General features: G+C 41.0%; 1 protein-coding gene across 1 annotated transcript in view; it reads left to right on the top strand.

Moving 5' to 3' along the window:
• LOC104663991 (histone H4) overlaps nt 1–16,773 on the top strand; it is a 63,772-nt gene that overhangs the window by 17,801 nt on the left and 29,198 nt on the right. The gene's annotated exons all lie outside the window — the stretch shown is intronic.

The raw sequence follows: 16,773 nt of genomic DNA, 5'->3' as shown, positions 1-16,773 counted from the left end.
GTGCTGGCACTAACAACCTTCTGTCGGTAACGAATACTGATCCTATTTTATAAAGGACCGAAAAATTACAGTATTTTTAGTTCCGCTCCCTCTGCGCAGGCAGAGGTGTATCCACTGCTGCTCCAGATTCGCAAGACTCTGTTGTAGTTGAAAACTGATTTCCGACCCTCTGATTTTTGGCTTAATCCCCTAAGTAGCGCCTGGCCTTTCTCCTTATCTAGCTGTGATCCGGTGGTTGTTAATTATACGTAACTGGGGATATTTCTCAAAATGCTCGTGTCTCCTCCCCTCCCCCAGACCCAGTTAAATCGAAATCTTTAGGGGGTAGAGTCTAGTGGTCGTTTTGCAAGTGCCTTGGGTCTACCGGGTTAAGAACCATCACTGACCTCACTTCCTTCTTAGTTTTGGTTTCACTGTTTTGGCAGTTTTCATCATAAATGTGTAATCATAAGGAATTGGGTCTGGCGCAGTGGCTCACACCTGTAATCCTTGCACTTTGGAAGGTTGAGACGGGAGGATCACTTGAGTCCAGGAGTTCGAGACCAACCTGAGCAATATATCAAGGTCCCCCCCACAACCCCACCCTCCCCGTATTAAAAAAACAAAAGCAAACAAACAAAAAACACAAAAAACAAAAGAACAACAACAAAAAAAGAGAGAGAGCAAGAAAGAAAGAAAGAAAAAAGGAATTGGTTACATATGCCATGTCATTCCTAAATAATGAAGCCCACAGGACCATTACAATTTATGTTACATAAAAATCACACACAAAAAAGACTGCTAAACTTGCTAAATAAATATTTAAAACTGCCATTTGGCCTGTATCTAAACATTCCATATCTAAACAAAAAACACAAAAAATTGGTTATGCTTATGCCATGCAAAACTTTTCAACTTAAAAAAAAATTCTTTCTTTTTTTTTATTCATGTGGTTTATCAGAGGCTCTGTTGTCTTCCAGGTTTAACACATCTCCCCTTAATCTGGTTTAGTGGTGGACAAAGGGGAGGTGTTACATAAAAGTTAGCTACCTCTATGTCTGTGATGTTTAATGTTTCAGAATTCAAGACTGTTGACAAATTCCTGACAAAGACCATCACAGACACACATGTAGAAAAGCAAAATTAGATTTGTTGGTTTGTTGCAATGAGGGAGACAAAATGCCATGGTGAACCATTAGCTGACCGTAATTTTGTGATTGTGTATCCTAACAATTTTTATCTAGAAAGTGAGAGAATAGGCTGGGTGTGGTGGCTCAAGCCTATAATCCCAGAGCTTTGGGAGGCGGAGGCGGGCAGACACATGAGGTCAGAGTTTGAGCCTGCATGGTGAAACTCGTTCTCTACTAAAAATACAAAAATTAGCTGGGTTTTGGTGGCACATGCCTATAATTCCAGCTACTTGGGAGGCTGAGGCACGAGAATTGCTTGAATCTAGGAGGTGGGTGAGCTGAGATCATTTGAATCCAGGAAGTTGCGGTGAGCCTAGATTGCGTCGCTGGACTCTGGCCTGGGTGACAGAGTGAGATTCTGTCTCAAAAACAGACAAACAAACAAACAAATAAACAGAGAGGATAAAGCAGGATTCTCTCTATAACTGGTAAAGAAGTAGTAGTCATATTTACCAGAAAGGAGGAGATGTTTGGTTACTTTTGTTATTTGATGATGTCCTTGTTTCTTATTTTTACTCCCCACCATTATGAATTGTCTTGTTTTTATCTCAAGTCATAACGGCCACAAAGTGTTCTTGCCTCTTGGTGTTTTTTGAGATTGGTTATACCCAATATGAGTTGACCAGAGCTTTGCTGTGAGAGCCAGGCCAGCTCCTAGCAACTCCAAGTCCTATCTATTAATGTCAGACCAGTTCTGGCTATCGGGGCTGTTTTTGTCTTCCTCAAGATATAGGTTAATTTGTAAGTTTGGTAAATTCTTCATTTCTTTCCGTATCTAAGCCCTTTGCCTAACAACTCTGTAATTCCTCCCAAAGAGATGTGATATATTTCTATATCACTTTGACTTTGGCCTTGGGCATGAGAATGACTTTGGTCAATGTAATGTTAGCAGGGATGAGTCAATTAGGGCCTTTAAATATGCCTGCATAGTTGGGTGTCCATATGCACCTCTGCCATCTTCATGAGATAAATTTTCCCTTGGGTAGCTGCTGTCTTTTCACACTTTGCCCCAGAAAGAATGTGCTTTGAACTAACTAGAGTTCCTACTGTGAAGCGCAGAGGAGGTAAGCTGAAGTGTACTTACATCTTAAGGTACAGCCGTTCATATACTCTGACCTAGAGCTGTTGACCTTCAGTTGACACACACAGATGCTTATTATTATATGTTTTTAAGCATTTGTGTGTGTGTGTGTTTTAATGGAGCAATAGCTGACTGAAACATAGTCTTTGCTCCTTGCAAGTCATAATAAAAATCTTTATGGTTTTGGCTGGGCATGCTGGCTCACATCTATAACCCAGTACTTTGGGAATTGAGGCAGGAGGATTGCTTGAGGCCAGGAGTTCAAGATAAGCCTGAGCAACGTAGCGAGACCCTGTCTCTACAAAAAATAAATTAGCTGGATGTGACGGCACGCACCTGTAGTTCTAGTTACTTGGGAGGCTGATGCAGGAGGATTGGTGGTTGAGGCTACAGGGAGCCATGATTGCACCACTGCATTCCAGCCTGGGTGACAAAGAGAGACCCTACATCATAAAAATATGTAATACAATCTTTACATTTTTGAGCTGTAGTGGAGGCAAAATTTTACCTCTATTTTTATTACAATTTCTCCAACTGAACCTGAGAATTAAATTGGTGTAAGGCAGATTAATACAAAAAGACCATACGAATTCGTTTAATACAAGTTTTCTGTGGCACAAGAGCCTTCATTGGAAAATGAAGATACTACAGCACAGTGAGAGTGGAACACTTACATGCTGAAATAGAAAGTGGTAAACTATGTAAATGTAACACCGCAAAGGGGGTTGGGCTTGGATAGTTACTTGGGTAGAGAAGTGGCTGAGAGGATAAAGGCTCATTTAATAAGATTTGTTTACACAGATTTCCCTCAGCCTCAGTTTCCCTACAAATTAGAATGAATGATACTTTCATTCTAGTTTAGGGGGAACTTATTTCACAGAGGAATTTAATCTTCTGCTTTTAAGAAACAGAGTGAGAGTCAGAGTGATATTCTTACACCTGCTATTTTTCAAGTGCCTTTAACTCAAAATAGTCACTATGCCAGAGGGGCATAGTTTTTAACTCCTTCAGAACATATCTCTTCTATATAAAGTATAATTTACTTATATAATCTACTTATTCATTTTGTGTTTTCTGTGTTGCCTCCACCTCTCTTCCTTCAACTCCAAACCTCTTAAGGACATGAGTTTTTGTGTACTTTTGTTACTGTGGTCTGAAAATAGGTGAGTAATGTACAATAAAGTATTTTGAGAGACAGAGAGATGACATTCACATAACTTTTATTATTGTATGTAGATTGTTATAATTGTTTTATTTTATTAGTTATTACTGTTAATCTCTTTAAATGCCTAATTTATAAATTAAACTTTATCATATGAGTGTATGTATAGGAAAAAACATGGTGTATATAGAGTTCAGCACTATCCAAGGTTTCAGGCATCCACTGGGGTCTTGGAACATAACTCCTGTAAATAAGGGGGGCTACTCTATTAAATTCATGAATCTCTTAATCCCCTGTGCAACTGGACGAAACTCCCAGTGTTTATGATACACATCTAGAAATCTTTCTTCTTGATTTCTTTTCTTCCAGTCTCTTTTTTTTAATTCACCTCCAAAAGATGTTTCTCATGTTTTTTTTTTTTTTTTTTTTTTTCTGAATCCCACTCCCAAAGCAGAAAGGCTTGCACATTCGTCAAAGGGTGCAAATATTTTTATTTTGGTGGATTCGGGACAAGCTCCTAAATTCCAGTGACCATTTAAGACTCAGGATGTCTACAAATTTCCCTATATTTTTCACTTTTCTCCCTTTTGGCACTTCCCAGTCTGGAAAGGCTCTCTCCTCCTTTTGGTATTCTTTGCTCTCAGTGCAGTAGAAAAAGAAAGAAAAAGAAAAGAAAAAGAGTTATGACAGGCAAATTTTTGTGTTCTTGCATCAGAATTTCCACTTTCATTAAATGCTTGAGGGAGGCTGTGGGGTCCCTGGAAAAAGTCTTGTTCATCCTCTGGTACACAGGATTAAATACTCATCAGAGAGAGAGGAGGAAGCTTTTTCCTGTTCTTAGAATCAAGAAAATGGTGGGCTATGTAATTCTCAAGTATCACTGTATTCATTTTAAAAGGTTACTCTTCTTTTGAGGTTATATACTTTCTCTAGTTTATAAAAGAATGCTCAGTGCAAATGGTGGGTTTTGCCATTAACAAGGGAGAACATGGTTTTGCATGACATTAGGACATTGACACTTTTTAATCCAATAAATTTCAAAGTCTGGGAACCAATGCTCAATCCATACATTTTTTATACAATTTGGAATCTACAGATGACTAGAAGAAACTAGAATCAAACAGAGCTAAGGAAGAAGCTGGGGACAGGGAGAGGTAATTGTTACTAGTTTTAATATTCTTAGCTTTGACCTAGAAACAAACTTACAGACTCCATGTGATTTGAATCAATGATCTCATCTGGATGGAGTCAAATGTCTTATGTTTCATCACGATGTCAGCAATTGGAAATTACTTTTCCTTAATCCTAAATTATTATTAAATTCAGGCACACAAAATGTTATTTAGGAACACAAAATGTGTTTTTATGTATTTTGCACGGGTGTGTTCCCTGTCTTTTCCTGTTTGCACACACACACTGTAACCAGTTGGGCTATTTTAATTACCTTTATATTTTTGCTTCGCAATATAAAATTCAATATTAGCTATTCTCATCCTTTTGATGGCAACACATCCAAAACAAAAAAGTTAAAATGGAGAATAAGAACCAGTAACATAGGCTTCAGCAGCTGCCAAAACTCCTTAGTACACACGCACTTAGACTAAAAAAGAAGTGTGAAGTGTGAAGAGGTTTTGACCTAGTGCTAAATCAGAGGAAGCAACAGGTTTCCTACTGTGATAGCCATTGGGGCCTGGCATTAGTCTGAGACACTACAGTTTGAGAAAGCTTGGCTTATAGATCTGAATTCCTTTTTTTCAAGGAATTCAATCCTTGAATTGAATCCAAGCCTACAAAACCGAAACGCAAGTGCTTAAAATCCAAACTTGGGGAGAATCTGACAGCTCCAAAATACTAGTTGCCTGTATTTCAGTTTTGACTTTCCAGTCTTTCTTCACTCTGTCACTTGTTCTCCTAAGGCCTTTGAGAATGTCTCCTTATTCTCTTTAAAGGAGAGGAGGAAGAAGGAGGAAAAAAATGATTCAGAAAACCCACAGAATGGATGATTTTTTATTTTTTTCTTGCAATGAAATGGGTAACAGAATTTTCAGGCCCCCAAAACTAACCTTATTTAACCACGAAGGGATTCAAACCCTCAATCTTCTGATCCGAAGTCAGATGCCTTATCCATTAGGCCCCGTGGTCCCTTGTGTCTTTTTTGCTGCTGCAATACTTAGAAAATAAAAGGAACTTCTCCTTCATCCCCTTCCCCCCTTTGGCATCCACAGCGCCCGTGTTTTCACCAATTAGAAAATGAAAACTTGAGATTACGTGGGATATTTGGGGCCACAGAATCGGGATTTATAAATGGTTGGGATCGACAATTATTTCAGTCTTGTGGTAATATGACTACTCCTTGGAGAGAAAAGTCGTTTGTTCTATGACTCCCAAGGCAGAAGAAGTGGGGTTTATGGCATCTAAAACATGCTGAAATTTTGCATAGTGAATGCATCGAAGGATATTTTAAAATAAACTTATTCGAGGTTTCTTCCCTATGATGCTCATCCACATTTATCATTTACAGGCTCTAGGTTCTTGCAGGGTCTGCCCAAAGAGTTGTTAAGAAAACTGCATCTGGAAGGCAGTTTCACCACAAGGCAACATCTGCACCATGGTCTTTCTCGCCATCCTGCATGGTTATCTGCAGACTCCGGAGACAATTATCTCCTTCCCATGTTGTTCTGGTACTTTCTCTGATTGTGATAATGTGATATCAGAGCACTTTTCGTGGTATGGTCCTGTTTAGAAAGGAAAGAAAATACTTTCCTTGGTGTTTCTCAGGAGTGCCGAGCGGACTACAGCCATTACCATTTTTTGAGGTTCCCATATATTAAGAAGTGAAGGAACATGAAATAGAAACGCAAAAATTTTTATTAACAATTTTTACATTTTATGGATGAATCAACCCCAAAATGTAATGCATTAGTATCATACTACAGAGAATATATTTATAGAATTTATAATGTTCTGTAGAGGTCTTGACCCCATAATAGCATATAAAGTTCTATTTTGGGTGGCTTCTTTCAAGCCTGTCAGTGACTCTCTGTGAAGTCAAGTACTTCATTTGAAGATAATGTCAACAGTCGACATATAAGACATTTTCTTAATTTTCCTAAACCCCAGATACTGGGAATAATGGTTCTCCTGGCTCATTTGTGATGAGTCTTGGTTTCTCTTGATTAGCAAATATAGCGGCTTCTGGTGCACAGAAATTGGGCCTTTTACATAGTCTTTCTTTCCCTATCCATAGAATAACATCTGACAAATAGTTTAATAAAAATATGCTGAATTTCTCACTTATTTTTGAATTCTGCAATCATCTCCAATGTGAGATTATTATTATTATTATTATTATTATTATTATTATTATTATTATTGAGACAGAGTAGCCCAGGCTGGAGTGCAGTGGCGCCACCTTGGCTCACGGAAACCTCCACCTCCCAGTTCAAGCGATTCTCCTGCCTCAGCCTCCCAAGTAGCTGGGATTACAGGCGCCCACCACCACGCCCAGCTAATTTTTGTGTTTTTAGTAGAGACGGGGATTTCACTGTGTTGGCCAGGCTGGTCTCGATCTCCTGATCTGAGGTGATCCTCCCACCTCGGCTTCTCAAAGTACTGGGATTACAGGCGTGAGCCACCGTGCCCAGCCAATGCGATAAGTATTTAACAAGATTCTTCTATTCTGCAAAAGTCTTTGTTGCTCTCTCTCTCTCTTCCTCCTTCCTGGAGAAGATTGATTGAAAAGCTATTGCAATATTTGGATGACCCATACACCATTATGGGTACTGTTTGTAGAAGTATCGAGGAATGGTTGAATTCTGGGTATGTTTTGAAGGGTTTGTGATTAAATTGGTGTGAAAGAAATAGAAAAGTCATATATATATCTCCAGTTTCTTTTGCTGTAACACAGTTTGCATTTAGTGAGACAGGAATGACTTCAGAAAGAGCATTTTGAGGGTGGGGTGTGTATGTGTGTGGTGGGGATCTAGAATCTGTTTCAGCATTTACTTCAAGTTGTGTATTGAACATTCACATGGAGACGACTAGTGTGGAGTGGTCAGCCTTAAACAAATATATATAGTCCCAAACTTTCCCTCTCCCAAGTTAGAAAAGAAGTGACTTGCTGAAAAATAAACCAATCAAGGACCAGATCACAAACATGAAAACGCCAAAGACTTTTTTTCCTTTATTTCCCCCCTTATTGATTGATTGATTGATTGCTGCACCTCCTGGAATGGGACAGAGACTTTTTTTTTCTCTGGAGAGAATTGGAATAATATTCTTTGTTCACAATTGGTCAGTGGTTTCCTATTGCCCACTGAAAAATAAAATCTAAGTGTTTGCCTTGTATACTCACCCCCTTATGACCTGTTCTTTCCCTTTTTGTTCTGCCATAACTCCAGACCAATTTTAGGTATTGTAAGACCTAAAATTTCAACTGCTGCCTTGAGATTTTTGACCCTCACAGGGCTCCCCAAAAATGCTTATCCACATGTTCCCCTGTCTTGATAGCTATGACTCCCACAAGCAGGAAAGTTTCCCTACTTGGCCAGTTCCCTTATCTGCCAGACCAGCTGCATCTCACTCAGGCCTCAACCTAATGGGTTTTGTCTCACTGCCAGTCTCCCAAACTGTTAAAGCAAGCCAACTACATTCTCTGGAGGGAACCAGGAGTCACCCTACCCTCTGATGACTACAAACCCTACCTCTCACAGCCCCTCCTGGTTCATTCTGCTCCTGAGTGCAAACCTTCTGTGGCCTTGCATGGTGTGCAGTGCCCTCTTCTTCCAGGCTGTGAGTATATATGACTAATAAATTTCTGCCAGTCTCATTTATCCAGTGTTGAGTGTCATGTGTCCAGCCTTCTTACTATTTAGGGCAGGAGAATTTATTGTCTATCTACGGGTGCATAGGAGGTGATCAGAACACAGCCACTTTTCTCTCCAAATCCCTCTCCCTCACATGACCTCACCTCCATACTTCATCACATTGAATTGTTTGTAGTTCCTTAAAAACCTTTAACTATTCTGCTTCCTTGTATTTATTTCTTTTTACTAGAGTGCTCTTCTTGGCTATATGGCAAGTTCTTACTCATTCAAGTTTTGGCTCAAAACCTGCCACCATTTCAGAATTAGACAATTGCCAGGGCAAAATTAATGCAGCAACCCTGTTTTAGTTTTCATTTATCTCTGTACATAAGTGCCATGGTGATGACCCTTACTAAAATATTGGAATGTTCACATACTTACTGGGTAATAATGTTATTCTATATATCTCAGGTAGTGAGTTGCTATCAACTAGGTTGTCAGCATATTTAAAGTAAATATGATGATTTATGATGTGCACCTGGTGTCTGGTTCCAAATGGCTGGCCATGTGGTAGCTATGACTAGGTCCTCTTAACAACTTTGACTCTAATGCTCAAGTGGACTTTGCTATGCAAGCACAGCTTACACACATGCATGCAGTTCACAACTGGAGAGAAAGGGCTTTCGTATCCTCAATGAAGACATTGCACGAGAAAACCTTTTAGCCTTCACCTGTTGGAGGCCGAAGGAATGAGGGACATGACCAACTCAATATACCACTGGAGGCTATATGAGCAAACAGCAAACTGTTCTCATGAAAGCAGGATGTTGGCAAACTGACAGCTGCATCTGCCACCAGAAGGAATGCTGAGGGCAATCACGTCCCAGGCACTGTGTTCCTTAAGGTAAGCTATAGGAACATCTGGAGGCTGTTGAACAAAGAAAGCAATCATGTGAGCCTGTGATAAATCAAGTAGCTGACCGACAGTTACCCCTTCCTCCCTGTTAACTCTACCTAATAAATACGAAGGGCTGTAGAAGCTCAGGGCCCTTGTTCTCTAGAAGCAAGGAGCCCCCGACCCCTTCTTTTAAACAAATCCTTTTGTCTTTGTCTTCATTTCTACATTTGTCCTCCTTCGTTCAGTCCTACAGTAACAGCCACAAGTGGCGCCCAAACAGAGACTTGAATGAAGAAGGTCTGCTGGAGCAGAGAAAGTGAAACTGATTAGATGAACAAGGAACCCCAGGATGAGTCGGCCAGTGAGGATGTAAAGTCAGTGCCCTGAGGAGGTACTGGGAGCGGGAAGTTTCTGAATCAGGATAACATGGGGCAGAATTTGTCTATGGAGGAGCAACATTATGTGCAGTTGCTTAATGCTCAGGTTAGCTCTCAAACACTAACTAAGCTTCTGCAGGAGTTTATTACATATAACCCATGGTTTTCCACAGACAGGTACTCTCAATGTGGAAAACTGGGACCCAGTAGGAGAAGGATTAAAATGGGCTCATCAGAAAAGTCTCAAAGTTGATCCTTCTGTTTTCTCTGTTTGGGGTTTAGTCTGTACTGTCCTTCTGCCATTGTCCCCTTCTTATTCTGCCGGAGCACAGGAGCCATGTTCTGAATCTCAAAAATTGAAGGAATCTTTTATCTCACCCAACAGCACCCATTGAAAATGATAAACAGGAAAGGAAAGAAGAAAATTGGCCTGTACCATCCCCCTAGTAGCAGAAACATCTGTACTGCCTCCTTCAGTAGCAGAAATAGAGACTCCAGTACAAAGAATTATTTGTGCTGCTGCCATAGCTGGAGAGCCCCTAGGACCTTGTGCTTTTCCTATTTCCGTAAGGCCCGATCCAAATAATCCACAGCAGCTTAGTTGTGAACACACCTTGCTAGAGTTTAAGTTGTTGAAGGAATTAAAAGCTAGTGTAGTTAATAATGGAATACAGAGCCCATATACTTTAGGATTGCTAGAATCTGTATTCAATGCTATGTGCTTTCCACCCTTTGATATAAAGCATTTGGCTCACACTTGTTTGTTTGCTAGTGCATATCTGACATGGAATTTAAACTGGCTAGAAATGTGTGCACACCAGGCTAGACAGAATCGTGCTGCTGGACATTGGGACATTACAGAGGATATGCAACTGGGTAATGACCCTTATTCAGATCTGCTACAACAACTGACACTCCCAGGCGCTGCTTACAAGCAGTGTGCCTTGCCTGCTAAACCCGCCTGGGACACCATTCCAGAGGAAGGAGTCCTGGTACAATCTTTTCTACATGTTATGCAAAGGTCGGAGGAGTCCTATGCACATTTTGTTGTACGATTACAAGAGGCAGTGTGGCATCAGATTCCTCATACCGCTGCTCATACCACTTACTTCGACTCTAGCTTTTGAAAATGCAGATGCAGATTGTAAACGTGTTCTGGCACCTGTGAGATGTACAAAGATCTTAGGAAATTTTCCCAAAGCCTGTCAGGATGTGGGAACTGAACTCCATCGTTCTACAATGTTGGCTCAAGCAATGGCTAATACAGTAGTAAACAAATCTAGAAAGGGCCAAAGGTCAAGCCCTAAAGTAGGAAAATGTTATAATTATGGAAAAATTGGACATTTCAAAAAAGAATGCTGTCAGACCTCTGGGCAGAGGGGATCTTATAATGCAGTTCCCCCCTCACAGAAAAAACGCCAGGACTTTTCCCTCATTGTAATAAAGGAAATCATTGGGTTTCTCAATGCTACTCAATATTTCATCGGAATGGCACCACTTTGTCACGAAACAAGAAGGGGGCCTGGATCCGGGCCCCTCAAACAATGAGGGCATTCCCCATCCAGGCCACAACCCGTTTCAGGGGTGGGTTCACTGAAGAACATTGATTCCCTCTCCCCAGGAACACCTAGAAGCACAGGATTAGATCTCCCAGTCAAAGAACAGGTTACATTTGTTGGAGGGGACAAACCCATGAAGGTTCCCACTGGTATTTGGGGACCTTTGCCAACAGGATATATAGGATTAATTTTGGGCAAAAGCCGTCTTAACTTAACAGGGCATTACTGTGATCCCCGGAGTTGTTGACTGATTATGAAGGAGAAATTCAAGTAGTAGTAATGTCACAAGATCTTTGGGATTTTGAACTGGGAGAATATATTGCTCAACTATTGCTTATTCCCTGCAAGTTGCACCCTTCCCCACGAAAGGAAAAACGAGGGAATCAAGGATTTAAAGGACAACTAGGTGGTAAATTTATCTATCACAACCCATAGCATTTAATCAACCCACCTGTACAGTGCCAATTAAAGGAAAGAAGTTCTATGGGCTTACGGATACGGGAGCTGATGCATCAGTAATATCCAAACACTATTGGCCCACCATCTTGACCCCTGCAATTAACCTCTACATCCCTAGTGGGACTAGAAAAGCTCAAAGTGTTCAATAGAGTGCTGAGATTTTATCCTGTCTAGAATGGATGGACAGTCATGTACTTTTCAACCTTATGTCGCAAATATAGCTGTTAATTTATGGGGCCGAGATTTACTTATAGCATGGGATATGAGACTTACAAATGAAACTATTGATAATCCAGGATTTAAAATGTTAAAGAAAATGGGATATCAGAGTGGAAAAGACTTAGGAAAGCCCCTGCAGGGAAACCCTGATCCAATATCAATAACTGGACAAAACAGATAGAAAAGGGCTAGGTCATCAGGATTTTGGGCGGGGGTCATTGATATTTCTCCTCCACCTACTGCTTTGCCGCTAGAGTGGCTGACTGACAAACCTGTGTGGGTAGATCAATGGCCACTATCACAGGAGAAACTGATGCAACTCCATCAGCTAGTGAGAGAGCAATTGGAAGCAGAACATATAGAAGAGTCAGCCCCTGGAATTCACCAGTATTTGTGATCCAAAAATGTCCGGAAAATGGTGACTGCTACATGATTTAAGAGCTATGAGTGCACAGATTAAACCAATGGGTGCATTACAGCAAGGTCTGCCATCCCCAGCAGCCATTCCAAGAGATTGGCCTCTTGTAGTAATAGGTCTTAAAGATTTTTTTTTTTTAACTATACCATTCCACAAAAAGGATAAGCCTCAATTTGCCTTCTCTGTGCCTTCTATTAATCAAAGAGAGGCTGTCTCGCGCTATCAGTGGAAAGTTTTAGCCCAAGGCATGCTCAACAGTCCTATGTTATGTCTACATTTTGGAGGAAAAGCTTTAAAGGAGCCTCGCAATATATTTCCCACTGCCTACATCATTCATTGTATGGATGATATTCTTTTGGCCGCTCCTACAGATCAAATGTTACATCAGTTATTCAGAGAAATAAAAGTAGCCTTGATAGCATGGAATCTCAAAATAGCTCCTGAAAAGGTGCAAACAACCTCCCCATACCAGTACTTAGGTACTATTGTTACTGGAAGACGTGTTCGACCTCAGAAAGTAACTCTCTGTAGGGACAGAGTACAAACTCTGAATGACTTCCAACAATTATTAGGGGATATTAATAGGCTGTGCCCGATGCTAGGTGTTGCCATCTACCAACTCACACACCTTTATCAAACCCTCCAAGGAGATTCTTCATTACATTCTCCTCAGCAACTTACTAAGGAGGGAGAAGTTGAGTGACAACTTGTAGAACAGATCCTTCACAGCAACAACATGCCTCCCGGCTATAGCCGCAAAAGCCTTTGCTTTCGTTTATTCTTCCTACCCCTCATTCTCCATCAGATTTTTAGGCCAATTCATAGACAAATCTGTAATGATAATATAATGGCTTTTTAAAATCCAATCAGACAGTGAAATCTGTGCAAGTTTATCTTTCTTTAATTACTCAACTTATAACAATAGGTAGGCATAGATAAAAAATGCTTACAGGATATGATCCTGATAAAATTATTGTTTCCTTGGATTCCCAACAACAGGCCGCAGTATGGGAAATGTCGACTGCACTGCAAATCCCTTTTGCAGATTTTGTGGGGATAATAGATAACCATTATCCATCAGACAAAATTTTGTAATTTTATAAAGTTCACCCTTTTATCCTCCCTGTAATTACTCATCACAAGCCCTTTCCAGGTGGAAAGACTTATTTTACTGATGGCTCTTACAAAGGCCACACGGCTATTTATGTAACTAAGTATACTCAAACAATAAAGACCTCTGGAGTTTCAGCTCAGTGTTCAGAGTTAATGGCAGTTATTCAGGTTTTAGAGCTCACAGCTTTATCTCCTATGTTGTCTGTGATTCAGCCTATGTTGAAAATGCAGGTAGTCGCATTGAGACTGTCACTATTAAGGTCACCCTAGAACCAGAGCTGCTTAATTTGTTTCTGAGACTTAATAAGCTATTTGCTCTCGTGCTGCTCCTGTTCGCTCTCACATGCAACTTCCTGGACCACCATCTCAAGGTAATGATAAAGCAGATAAATTAATTGGTTCTGTGTTTCAACAAGCCCAAGCTTCCCATACATTACTGCATCAAAACACCTCTGCCCTTACTTCTATGTTTCATCTGCCTTGCAGCCAAGCTCAAGCTATTGTGCAAGCCTGCCCCACTTGTCAGCATGTCCCTGGTGTTGCACCCATGGAAGGATGCAACCCATGAGGCTTGGCTCCAGATGAAATCTGGCAGATGGATGTTGCACGTACAGCAGCCTTTGGCAAACTTAGCTATGTTCATGTGACTATAGACACCTACTCCCATATGTTACATGCCACATATCAAACAGGGGAAACTGCTGGCCATGTCCGATGGCATTGTTTGTCATCATTCGCCCATATGGGAGTCTCTAAACAATTAAATAAGGAAAATGGTGCTTATAGTCCCATGACCACCCCCTAATTCAGTAATTCACTGGAAGTAATCACATGACTCAACACACTCTCAGTTAAGATTTATTATAGCTATTGACCATTTTTTGTTTGGGTTAAATAACATGTTTTAAAAATAAAAACAAAAAAGATTAATTATAGCACAGGATACAATGCAAAAAAAGCAGAAAAAATATATATACACAGTTGAATGTGGCTGTTACTATAGGACTGAACAAAGGAGAATGAACACAGAAATGAAGACAAAGACAAAAGGATTTGTTTAAAAGAAGGGGTGAGGGGGTCCCTTGCTTCTAGAGAACAAGGGCCCTGAGCTTCTACAGCCCTTCGTATTTATTAGGTAGAGTTAACAGGGGGGAAGGGGTAACTGTCGGTCAGCTGCTGGATGTATCACAGGCTCACATGATTGCTTTCTTTGTTCAACAGACTACAGATGTTCCTGTAGATAACCTTAAGGAACCATGGTGCCTGGGACGTGATTGCCCTCAGCATTCCTTCTGGTGGCAGATGCAGTTGTCAGCTTGCCAACATCCTGCTTTCATGAGAACAGTTTGCTGTTTGCTCATATAGCCTCCAGTGGCATATTGAGTTGGTCATGTCTCTCATTCCTTTGGCCTCCAACATCTCCCCCTTTTTGTTTTTGCATTAATTGAATAAAGGCAATTCCAAGCTGTGCAGCTTTCAATTGCCAGTTGGTGGTACAGCCGATTTTACAGACTATGAACAGGAAACACAGACACAGTGACATTATTCCTATAATTATAAAAGAGACATTGAGGTGCTGTTTAAAGTAGGTCCAAGGCTTAAGGTTCTCTAAACCTTGCTGGAAATAGGTCCAGGTTTCTACAGGGACAATGGACCTGCTTATGTTAGTCGTGCTTTTCAAAAGTTTTTACAGTTATGGGCAATCACTCATAAAACAGGAATTCCTTACAACCCCAAGGACAAGGTATTATAGAGCGGGCACATCAAACACTACGGTGTATGTTGAGAAAAAACGGGAGAATAAGAGACCAGCTACCACCTTAAACAAAATCACATTTAGCCTTGTTTACTTTACATTTTTTGACTCCTGGTATGGATGGTAAGACTCCGGCAGAACGACACTGCCAAGTGTTAGAGGGAAAGAGGCAAGTTTATCCAAAGGTGTTATGGAAATCCCCGGAAGGACAATGGAAAGGCCCAGTGGATTTGCTGACATGGGTATGAGGGTATGCTTGTGTTTTTACAGGAGATGGACAAACCGTGTAGGTGCCCTCCAGATGTGTGCAACCATGGAACAGGAGACTGGTGGGATCCATGGATCATAACCATGGGCCCGGTTCCCCCAGTACAAGCCATAGGCTAGTTGAATCTGAATGCGAAAATGGAACGCGGGCCGACTGGAGTCACATTGACATCCACCCTCATAACATGGGGACAGATCAAGAAAACCACGCAGGAAGCTGAGAAAATGCTGGAGTTCCAGGGTCAGGCAAAAACTCCTGACTCGATGGTCTTGGCCATGCTAGCTGCAGTGTCCTGTGCGGTGTGTTTCCCCTGTGTAGAAGCAAAAACATATTGGGCATCTGTTCCTAACCCCTGAGTAGTGTCACTTGTACTCTGGAGTAACACTCCTCCTGAGGTATATCGTGATCAGTGAGCATGGACTCCAGGACCCTTAACTCCCCCTGACAGAGAACAATTAGATTCTCAGAACAATAGTATCAATTACACTGCCCCATTGGAGGGATTCCCTTTATGCATCACCAAGGATACGTCGCTCAATGGCAGTTGCCTTGCAGTCCAATCCCAGACACGTCGCTCAATGGCAGTTGCCTTGCAGTCCAATCCCAGGCACACTTGAGTCACCATGGAAAAATTATGTACCTCTTAAGCCTTAGCTCTATTAATATTACTGGTGGATTGACTACTCTCTCCTGGCCCCATCGCCCAAAGCGTATTGATTATATAGAATGGGCTCCCTTCAATAATTCTCACCCCCCGCCTAGGATCCAATGTCTTGGCCCCTTAGCTAGACAACAGTCTATGTTAATGGGAGACATTATTGACTGGGGTCCCTGTGGTCATTTGGATGGGAGAGATGAGAATCAGACCTCATGGCACAAACTTCACTGCCACTGGTGGTGAATATTTAACATTTCTTTGCTATATCACATTGGGATTTGATCCCAATCTACTGCACAACTTGCTTGGCATGGAACAGGCTTCAGTCCATCTTTGCCTCAGTGGCATAATCAAAGAAAGAGGGGCCCAGTTCAGGAGTCAATATGGAAGTCAGCACTCCCATTTATGAATGGCAGCATCTGGGTCAGGACACTATCCAATAATAGTAATAGGACTCAACACAGTTTTAATGTTACCTTTGTAAGAAATATTACCACTCAATTTACAATTTGTGTTTTTAATCCCTATATCTTTCTGGTGGCTAAAAAGGACCAACTCCAGGTAAACGTCACCCAATTGACTTGTGACTCCTGTCAACTCTATCACTGCCTAAATCATAGCACGATACAAACACACAACATATCCACCTTAATAATTCCAGGTCGCATTCCCAGATTATGGATTCCTATCAATTTCTTCAAGCCTTGGGTGGCTATCCCCCGCTTTACATTTTGTACAACTCCTTCTTACTCAGTTCACTCATTGTGCTCGTAGAGCCTTAGTTATGGTATTTTTTGCTATAGTCTCCCTAGTTACACTAATAACCTCTGT

This window comes from Rhinopithecus roxellana, chromosome 4, assembly GCF_007565055.1.
Source record: "Rhinopithecus roxellana isolate Shanxi Qingling chromosome 4, ASM756505v1, whole genome shotgun sequence".
Lineage (NCBI taxonomy): Eukaryota > Metazoa > Chordata > Mammalia > Primates > Cercopithecidae > Rhinopithecus > Rhinopithecus roxellana.
The sequence above is the reverse complement of the archived record's forward strand: the minus strand, read 5'-3'. Positions and strand labels throughout refer to the sequence as shown.